Below are 11,589 nucleotides of genomic sequence, written 5' to 3' on the forward strand. Positions count from 1 at the left end.
CCAAGGTGAAAATCTGTTCTGGTACAACCGAGTTCATTTCCAGCTGAGTGTGAGGAAGGTCTGGGCCTCATGTTGTGGGAGAGTCAGGTGCAGGAGACAAATGGCTTCAGTGGAGGATTCCTAACCTACTCCTGCTCACCAGCAGGAGAGAGCAAGAGCCAGGGACAGTGGAGGGAACAACTGCTGTCAGAACACATTTGAGATTCTGTTCTCAGCAACTCTCCATTCAGAGGAGTCCGAGGTGGTGAGGTTCAGGCTGTGGAGACTCCATACATCAGAGCATTGTTGAACATAGGACAACATTCAACATGCAGCAGAGGAATTTATCATGTGGGGGTGGGTCAGAAAGTGATAAAGTCTAACCAAACACTGTCGCCTAGGCTGTCACATCTAGGCTGGCTGTGTGAATGTCTCAGGCCACACCACCTCTGTAGTCTTTGAGACTACTTTCATTCCCTCACATCATGTCTTTGAGGTTATCCTAGTTTCAGGTCTGCATCAATAGTGTCACATTTCTGTGGAAAAGCATCCCATTGATGGAAGTTTTATACTTGGTTTATTCCTTTATATTTAGAACGACTTTTGACTTATTCTTAGCTTCTAACACTAAGAAAGATACTATACATATGTACACACCATGTATTTTCAGAGCATGGGATTTCATTCTGGAGAAAATTCTCGGGAGTGGTATTTCCAGGTTACATGTTAAGTCATCCATGTATAATTTCATGAGTAACAGCCAATGATTTTCCAGATCTGGTGTTCATTTTTTATTCCTACGTGCAGTGTTTGAGGCCCCCAGAGTGCTGGATGCCCACCTGGATTGTGTTGCCAGTGTTCCCTTCATACCTGAGCCCTCAGGGTGTGTGCATAAGGCATCTATTGCATTCTTGATTAGAATTTCCTTGCCAATCGATGGTGTGAAGAGACTTTTCCTGTCCTTCCTAATGTGTCTACAACCTCTAGGATGGGATGTTTACTACGCAAGGCTGTGCTTGTTTTATAGAGGGTTGTTTCCTTTCTTCCTATTGACTGTCGAGGGTTCTTAGCATATTCACGATGCAGGTCCTTGGTGGTTATGCAATTTGTGAATATTGTCTCTTCCTATGTAACTTGTCTTACTGCTATTTCCTCATTGGCAGAAAAAAACATCCTATTTTCACAAAATGTAATTATACCATTTCTTCTTATGGGTCTTGTGTTCTGAGCTTTAATTTTGGTTTTCATGATGATTAATTGTGACTAATATCTATTTTGTAATGTTTATACTTGAGAGAGAGACAGAAGGTGAGTGGTGGAGAGGCAGAGAGCGGGGAGACACAGAATCTGAAGCAGGCTCCAGGCTCTGAGCTGTCAGCAGAGAGCCTGACAGGATGCTCAAACTCTTGAACTGTGACATCACGACCTGAGCTGAAGTAGATGCTTACAGCGACTGAATCACCCAGGCACCCGACTTATTTCCTGATTTACAATGTAAATAAAAGCCTTTTTTTCTGGTTTCTCTCAATGTTGAATTGTTCCCTAAGTGGTCTCTGGTGACTTAGTGTTTTGTTGTTTCAGTTTATGGACTCCAGTAACTCAGTTTCATGGCATGGTTTTTTGATAACTATATGGTCAATTCTGTTGTCATGCTGTAATTGAACTTCAAATTTCATAAGAGATTCTGTGCGTGTCTCTTTGGACAGATTGCTCATCACATATGATAGATGTGCTCCTGGGGTCAAAAAACGCGTTTACCTTTCCAGGTGTTGGGCTTTCTCTATGTCTCAGGAGTCATTGAGCTCTGTGCACACAACCTAGTTCTTGACACAGGATTTTCCCTTCACAATTCTATGTAAAACCCTGAAAATTCATATTATGCATTGTCACTGTCAGACACTTCATGAATAGAACACACTGCAATGTTATATCATTTCCTGAAACTATTTCCTAAAATTATTTTACTCTTGCATGTTTGGGGGTATGATTTTTCTTTCTCCTTCAAAGGGGAGTTCATATCTGCATTTGTGGAATTCTTCCAGCCTTCTCATCCCGTAATGCTTTTCCAACATGCTGTACAGTGTTTCACTAAGTGCATATTTAGGTTTATTTGTACTCTGCCACATTCGGTGATAGGAGTGTAAGACAGGCTGAACCATATAGCTGGGTTTTTTTGTTGTTGTTGTTGTTGTTCGGTTCCCATGTAAGTGATCTGTCATATTGAATGTTTATAGAAAAGATAGCCCCTCACTTTCATACACCACTAACAGGGGACATGGTCCTTTTTAAAAGAAAAGGCAAAGGAAGACAAGGGAGCTGAGACACAAGGTTGGGGAAAGAAACCTACAGGCTGGCAGGAAGGGTCATCTCTCCAGACTTTCCAGTTCTGCAGATGTGGGTCCCTGCTGAAGCCCAACTTGGGTTCTTGTGCAGGTGTCTGGACAAGCGGCCCATGAGATGTGGGCACATAGGATTTGGAAAGGGTTGCTGTAGTTTGAGTTCCAGCCCGCCTGGCACTGCTGTGAAAATTCATGCATATGTTAACTTATGTCCACGACCAGTTAGGGATAAAATGGGTAAATTCAGGAAGTTAGGCTCACTACCTTAGATTCCATGTTCATGAAAATTTGTGACAACATTTCTCCCTTCCTTTTTTTTTTTTTTTTAGTACTTTAATTATTAAATTTGTGTTTAAATTTTGGTTAGTTAACATATTGGGTGATATTAATTTCATTAGCAGAATTTACTGATTCATCACTTACATTAACACCCAGTACCCATCACAACGCATGGCCTACTTAAACCCCCTCACCCATTATCCCATCCCCCACACACCTGGCCTCTAGCAACCTTTAGTTTGTTCTCTAACATTAGAGTCTTTTATGTTTTTCTTGCTCTTTTTTCCCTTCGCCTATGTTCCTCCATTGTGTTTCTTAAAATCCCCGTATGAGGAAATCATATGATGTTTGTCTTTCTTTGACTGACTTACTTCGCTTAGCAAGATACCCTCTAGCTACATCAACATCTTTGCAAATGGCAAGATTTCATTCTTATTTCTGACTGAGTAATATTCTAGTCTATACATATAGCACATTCATCACTCGGTGGACTTTTGGTCTCTTTCCTCACTTTGGCTCTCATTGGTAATGCTGCTGTAAACATTGGGGCACATGTACCTCCTCAAATCAGAATTTTTGTATTCTTTGGGTGAATACCTCATAGATCAATTGCTGGAGTGTAAGATCGTTTCATTTTTAAGATTTTGAACTGTTTTCTGGAATGGTCACACTATGCATTTTCACCAAGAGTATAAAAGTGTTTTCTTTTCTCCTCAGCCTCATCAATATGTCTTGTTTCCTAGTTGTTAGTTTTAGACTTTCTGACAGTTTGAGGTTGTTTCTCATTGTGGTTTTCATTTGTATTTCCCTGATGATGAGTGATGTTGAGCATCTTTTTGTGTGTCGGTTAGCCATCGGGATGCTTTGTTTGGAAAAGTGTGTAGTCATGTCTTCTGCCCATTTCTTCACTGGATTAGTTGTATTTTTGGTGTTGAGTTTGATACATTATTTATAGATTTTGGATAGTAAGCCTTTATGAGATTTGTCATTTGCAAATACCTTTTTCAATTCTGTAGGTTGCCTTTTAGTATAGTTGTTTGTTTCTTTAGCGCAGAAGCTTTTTATTTTGATGGAGCCCCAGTTTTTAATGTTTGCTATTGTTTCCTTTGTCTTCTGAGATGCGTCTACTAAGAAGTGACGATGTCCAGTGTCAAAGAATTTGCTGCCTGAGTTCTTCTCTAGGATTTTGATGGTCTCTTGTCTCACGTTTAGGTCTTTCACCCATTTTGAATTTATTTTTGTGTATGGGGTAAGAAAGTGACTCGGTTTCATTCTTCTGCATCTTCTGGTCTGGTGTGCCCAACACCATTTGTTGACAAAATTGTCTTTTTTCCATTACATACTCTTTCCTGTTTCAGCCAAGATGAGGGGACCATACATTTGTGAGTCCATATCTGGGTTAACCTTTCTGTTCTATTGACCTGTGTGTCTCTTTTGTGCTTGTAGCATACTATCTTGATGACTACAGCTTTGTAATATAGCATGAAGTCTTCAATCACGAAGTCTCCTGTTTCTTTGTGTAGCATAGACATGTCAATAATATCTGCTCCTTCAAACCTTAACATTGACTGTGTTTCCATTTCTGTCATCCTCAGTTTCTTTCATCATGTTATATAGTTTTCAGAGTATAGATCTTTGAACTCTTTAGGTATCCTGTTATTTTTCGTACAATAGTAAACGGGATGGGTTTCTTTTTCTTTTTTCTTTTTTTTGATTTGTCTTTCTGTTTCTTCACGATTGCTGTATAGAAATGCAATAGAATTCTGTATGTTGATTTTTTATCTTGTGACTTTGCTGAATTGGTGTATCAGTTCTTGCAATGTTTTGGTGGAGTCTTGTGTTTTCTATGTAGAGTGTCATGTCATCTGTGAAGAGTGGAAGTTTGACTTCTTCCTTTCCAATTTGAATGTCCTTGTTTCTTTTTGTTGTCTGTTTGTGTGGATAAAGCTTCCAGGAATATGTTAGGTAGAATTATGAGAGTGGGCATTCTTGTGCTCGTGACATTAGAGGAAATTTGTTTTCCCAGTGAGGATATTAGCTGTGGGGTTTTCATATATGGACTTTAGGGTGTCGAGGTATTTTTCCTCTATCCCTTGTTGAGGGTTTTTATCAAGAAAGGATGTTTTACTTTGTCAAAAGTTATTATTATTTTTGCCTCGATTGAGAGGGTCATCTAGTTGTTATCCTTTCTCTTATTACTGTGATATATTACAGTGATTTATTTGTGAATATTGAACCACCCTTACAGCCAAGGAGTAAATCCCACCCTATCATGGTAAATGATATTTTAATGTATTGTTGGATTCGATTGGAAAGTATTTTCTTGAGAATTGTTGCATCCATGCTCATTAGGGCTAATGGCCTGTAAGTCTCGTTTTTAGTGGGGTTTAATCTGGTTTGGAACCATGGTCATACTGACCTTATAGAATGAGTTTGGAAGTTTTCTTTCCGTTTCTATTATTTGGAATAGTTTGAGAAGACTAGAATATTCTATTCTACTTAAATAGAATATTTACACTCTAATTATCCGGTAGAATTCACCTGTGAAGCCATGAAGCCCTCGACTTTGTGTGTCAGTAGGTTTTTGATTACTGATTCAATTTATTTTCTCCTTTCAGTCTGTTCAGGTTTCCTATTTCTTCACATTTAAGTTTAGTTAGTTTATATCATTCTGGTAATTTATCCATGTCTTTCAGACTGACCAATTTTTTGGCATATAAATTCCAAAATATTTTTTTATAATTGTATTTCTCTGGTGTTAGTTGTGATCTCTCCTCTCAAATTTGTGATTATATTTACTTAGTCCTGGAGGAAGATGGCAGTGTAGGAGGACGTTGGGCTCACTGGGTCCTGCTGATCACTTAGATTCCACTCACATCTGCCTAATTTACCCAGGAAACCACCAGAAGACTAGCAGAATGGACTCTCTGGAGCCAAGCATAGACGAGAGGCCCACAGAAGTGGATAGGAAGGTTGGAGAGGCGGTCCACGCTACATGGACTGGGTGGAGGGAAAAAGGCAGTGGAGGTGCAGCCAGCCCACCCAGCAAGGCAGAGCCCCCGAATCTGGCTTGCAAAAGCAGAGGGGCTGGATGGAGTGTGTTCTGACAGCCAGTGGGAATTAACATCTGGAATGTTACAATTCAACCGCGCTGCTCAGAGAGCGGGAGGGCTAAAGGACAATGGGAGAGAGAGTTGTTGAGCCCCACAGGATAGAGCTCAGCTTGGCGGGGAACAAAGGCACAGGGAAGAGCCATTTCCCTTGCCCATCCCCCAGCCAAAATCCCAAAGGGAACCAGTTCCTGGCACGAACTTGCTTGCACCGCACAAATACCCAACGCTGTGCTTCTGCGGATCCATCCCTCCAATGGGTCTGCCTCCCTCCCAGTGCCACAGGGCTCCTCCTGAAGTGGACCACCAAAGGCAAAGCGAGCTGAACCTGCCCCTCCCGCCCCTGTGCATCTTGTGGATCCATCCAGGCTAATATGGCAGATCCCATCAAAGCAGCGCCCAAGCCTGGAAGTGTGCAAGTAGCCCAGAGGCCACACCACTCCACAGTGAGTCCTGCCCCTGGGAAAGGGAAGATAAGGTACACAGTAGTCTGACTGTGGCCCCAGCGGTGGGCTGGGGGCAGATATCCGGTCTGACTGCAGCCCCGCCCACCAATGGAAGTTACTCCAGACAGCACAGGGGAAGAACCCTGCAGTTCCACGCCACTCCAGGGACTCTCCAAAATGATGAATCGGAAGAATTCTACCCATCAGAAACTACAGGAAATAGCGACAACTAATGAACTGATCAAAAACAATTTAAGCAGTATAGTAGAAAATGAATTTAAATTAATAGTCATAAAATTAATCGCTGGTCTTGAAAAAAGTATAGAGGACAGCAGAGAATCTACTAATACAGAGATCAAGGGACTAAGAAACAGTCAGGAGGAGCTAAAAATGCTATAAATGAGCTGCAAAACAAAATGGAGGCGACCACAGCTCAGATTGAAGAGGCAGAGGAGAGAATAGGTGAATTAGAAGATAAAATTATAGACAAAGAAGAAGCTGAGAAAGAGAGATCAAAAAATCCAGGAGTATGAGGGGAGACTTAGAGAACTATGTGACATAATTAAATGAAATAATATATGCATATTTGGGATTCTAGAGGAGGAAGAGGCAAAGGTGCTGAAGGTGTACTTGAAGGAATTGTAGCTGAGAACTTCCTTTATGTGGGGAAGGAAAAAGGCATTGAAATCCAAGAGGCACAGAGAACTCCCTTCAGATGTAACTTGAATCGATCTTCTTCATGACATATCATAGTGAAACTGGCAAAATACAAGGAGAAAGAGAGAATTCTGAAAGCAGCTAGAGATAAACATCCTCTAACATATAAAGGGAGACCAAAAAGACTAGTGACGGATCTCTCTACTGAAACTTGGCAGGTCAGAAAGGAATGGCAAGAAATCTTCAGTCTGATGAACAGAAAAATAATGCAACTGAGAATCCTTTATCCAGTAAGTCTGTCATGTAGAATAGAAGAAGAGAAAGAGGTCTTCCCAAACAAAGAAAAACTGAAGGAATTCATCACCACTAAACCAGCTCTAAAGAGATCCTAGGGGGGATCATGTGAGACAAAGTACCAGAGACATCACTACAAGTATGAAACCTACAGATATCACAATGACTCTAAACCTATATCTTTCTATAATAACACCGAATGTAAATGGACTAAATGCTCCAACCAAAAGACATAGGGTATCAGAATGGATAAAAAAACAAGACCCATCTATTTGCTGTCTACAGTAGACTCATTTTATACCTGAGGATACCTTCAGATTGAAAGTGAGGGGATAGAGAACCAACTATCATGCTATTGGAAGTCAAAAGAAAGCTGGAGTAGCCATACTTATAACAGACAGACTAGACTTTAAAGGCTGTAACAAGAGATGAAGAAGGGCATTATATAATAATTACAGGGTCTATCCATCAGGAAGAGCTAACAATTATAAATGTCTATGAACCAAATACGGGAGCCCTCAAATATATAAAACAATCACAAACATAAGCAACCTTATTGAAAGGTATGTGGTAATTGCAGGGGACTTTAATACTCCACTTACAACAGAGCATAGATGATCTAGACACAGGATCAATGAAGAAACAAGGGCCCTGAACGATACACTGGATCAGATGGACTTGACAGATATATGTAGAACTCTGCACCCCAAAGCAACGGAATATACCTTCTTCTTGAGTGCACATGGAGCCTTCTCCAAGATAGATCATATACTGGGTCATAAAAGAGCCCTTCATGAGTATACAAGAATTGAGATCATACCATGCATACTTTCAGACCACAATGTGATGAAATGAAACTTGAAATCAACCACAAGAAAAAGTCTGGAAAGCCTCCAAAAGCATGGAGGTTAAAGAACACCCTACTAAAGAATGAATGGATCAACCAGGCAATTAGAGAAGAAATTTAAAAATATATGGAAACAAATGAAAATGAAAATTCAACAAACCAAACGCTTTGGGATGCAGCAAGGGCAGTCCTGAGAGGAAAATACATTGCAATCCAGGCCTATCTCAAGAAACAAGAAAAATCCCAAATACAAAATCTAACAGCACATCTAAAGGAAAAGAAGCAGAACAGCAAAGACACCCCAAACCCAGCAGAAGGAGAGAAATAATAAAGATCAGAGCAGAAATAAACATACAGAATCTAAAAAAACTGTAGAGCTAATCAATGAAACCAAGAGTTGTTTTTTTTTGAAAAAATAAACAAAATTGATACACCTGGAGCCAGTCTTCTCTAAAAGAAAGGGAGATGACCCAAATAGATAAAATCATGAATGAAAATGGAATTATTACAACCACTCCCTCAGAAACACAAGCAATTATCAGGGAATACTATGAAAAATGATATGCCAACAAACTGGACAACCTGGAAGAAATGGACAAATTCCTAAGCAGCCACACACTTCCAAAACTCAAACAGGAAAAAATAGAAAGCTTGAACAGACCCAAAACCAGCGAAGAAACTGAATCAGTTATCAAAAATCTCCCAACAAATAAGAGTTCAGGACCAGATGGCTTCCCAGGGGAATTCTACCAGACATTAAAGCAGAGATAATACCTATCCTTTTCAATCTATTCCAAAAAATAGAAAGGGAAGGAAAACTTCCAGACTCATTCTATGAAATCAGCATTACTTTGATTCCTAAACCAGACAGAGACCCAGGAAAAAAAGAGTACAGGCCAATATCCCTGATGAATATGGATGCAAAAGTTCTCAATAAGATACTAGCAAATCGAATTCAACAGCATATAAAAATAATTCTTTACCATGATCAAGTGGGATTCATCACTGGGCTGCAGCGCTGGTTCAACATTCGCAAATCAATCAATGTGATACATCACATTAATAAAAGAAAAGATAAGAACCATATGATCCTGTCAATCGATGTAGAAAGAGCATTTGACAAAATTCAACATCGTTTCTTAAAAAAAAAAAAAACCCTCAAGACACTCGGGATAGAAGGAACCTACTTAAGCATCATAAAAGGCATTTATGAAAATCCCACAGCTGATATCATCCTCAATGGGGAAAAACAGAGCTTTCTCCCTGAGATCAGCAACACGACAGGGATGTCCACTCTCACCGCTGTTGTTTAACATAGTGTTGGACGTTCTAGCATCAGCAACCAGACAAGAAAAGAAAATCAAGGCATCAAAATTGGCAAAGATGGAGTTAAGGTTTCGCATTTTGCAGATGACATGATATTATATATGGAAAACCTGATGACTCCACCAAAAGTCTGCTAGAACTGATACATGAGTTCAGTAAAATCTCAGGATACAAAATCAGTGTACAGAAATCAGTTGCATTCTCATACACTAATAATGAAGCAACAGAAAGACAAATAAAGAAACTGACCCCATTCACAATTGCACCAAGAATCATAAAATACCTTGGAATAAACCTAACCAAAGATGTAAAAGATCTGTATGCTGAAAACTATAGAAAGTTTATGAAGGAAATTGAAGAAGATATAAAGAAATGGAAAAACATTCCGTGCTCATGGATTGGAAGAATAAATATTGTTAAAATGTCAATACTACCCAAAGCTATCTACACATTCAATGCATTCCCAATCAAAACCGCACCAGCATTCTTCTCGAAGGTAGAACCAGCAATCCTAAAATTTGTATGGAACCACGAAAGGCCCCAAATAGCCAAAGTAATTTTGAAGAAGAATTCCAAAGCGGGTATCACAATCCCAGACTTTACCCTCTACCACAAAGCTATAATCATCAAGACAGCATGGTATTGGCACAAAAAGAGACACATAGACCAATGGAATAGAATAGAAACCCCAAAGATAGACCCACAAAACTAATCTAGACCTGCGAACTAATCTTTGACAAAGCAGGATACAATATCCAATGGAAAAAAAAGAGTCTCTTTAACAAATGATGCTGGGAGAACTGAGCAGCAACATACATAAGGATGAAACTAGATCACTTTCTTACACCATTCACAAAAACAAACTAACAATGGATAAAGAACCTGAGTCTGAGACAGGAGACTCAGACTTTCTCCTAGAGGAGAAAGCAGGGAAAAACTCTGACCTCAGCTGCAGCAATTTCTTACTTGACCCAACCCCAAAGGCAAGGGAATTAAAAGCAAAAAGGAACTATTGGGACCTCATGAAGATAAAAAGCTTCTGCACCACAAAGTAAACAATCAACAAAACTAAAAGGAAACCAATGGAATGGGAACAGATATTTGCAAGAGACATATTGGACAAAGGGCTAGTATCCAAAATGTATAAAGAGCTCACCAAACTCCCCACCTGAAAAACAAATAATCCAGTGAAGAAATGGGCAGAAAACATGAATAGACACTTCTCTAAAGAAGACATCCAGATGGGCATCAGGCACATGAAAAGATGCTCAAAGTCGCTCCTCATCAGGGAAATACAAATCAAAACCACACTCAGATATCACCTCATGGCAGTCAAAGTGGTCAAAATGAACAAAACAGGAGACTATAGATGCTGGAGAGGATGTGGAGAAACGGGAACCCTCTTGCACTGTTGGTGGGAATGCAAACTGGTGCAGCCTCTCTGGAAAACAGTGTGGAGGTTCCTCAAAAAATTAAAAATAGACCTACCCTATGACCCAGCAGTAGCACTGCTAGGAATGTACCGAAGGGGTACAGGAGTGCTGATGCATAGGGGCACTTGTCCCCCAACGTTTATAGCAGCACTCTCAACAATAGCTAAATTATGGAAAGAGCCTAAATGTCCATCAACTGACAAATGGATAAAGAAATTGTGGTTTATATACACAATGGAATACTACGTGGCAATGAGAAAGAATGAAATATGGCCTTTTGTAGCAACATGGATGGAACTGGACAGTGTTATGCTACGTGAAATAAGTCATACAGATAAGGACGTATGTTTTCACTCCTATGTGGATCCTGAGAAACTTAACAGACGACCATGGGGGTGGGGAAGGCAAATAATGGTTGGAGAGGGAGGGAGCCAAAACAGAAGAGACTCCTCAAAACTGAGAACAAACTGAGGGTATATGGGGGGTGGGACGAGGGGAGGGTGGGTGATGGCCACTGAGGAGGGCACCTGATGGGATGAGCACTGGGTGTTGTATGGAAACAAATTTGAAAATAAATTTCATATTAAAAAAAAAATTTACTTAGTCCTTTCTCTTTTGTTTTTGCTAAGTATGGCCTCGGTTTATCATTTTTAGTTATGCTTCCAAAACCCAGCTTATAGTTTCATTGATCTGTTCTACTGTTTTTGTTTGTTTCTTTATCATTTATTTCTGGTCTAGTGTTCTTTATTTACCTTCTCCTGCTGGCTTCAGGGTTCATTTTCTGTTCATTTCCTAGCTCTTTTATGTGTAACATGGTTGTGTGTTTGAGATTGTTCTTCTTTCTTGAGTTTGGCCTGTATTGCTGTATATTTCCCTCTT

The sequence above is a fragment of the Panthera pardus genome, unplaced genomic scaffold (genome assembly GCF_024362965.1).
Source record: "Panthera pardus isolate Hobbes unplaced genomic scaffold, ASM2436296v1 HiC_scaffold_24, whole genome shotgun sequence".
In the NCBI taxonomy this organism is placed as follows: domain Eukaryota; kingdom Metazoa; phylum Chordata; class Mammalia; order Carnivora; family Felidae; genus Panthera; species Panthera pardus.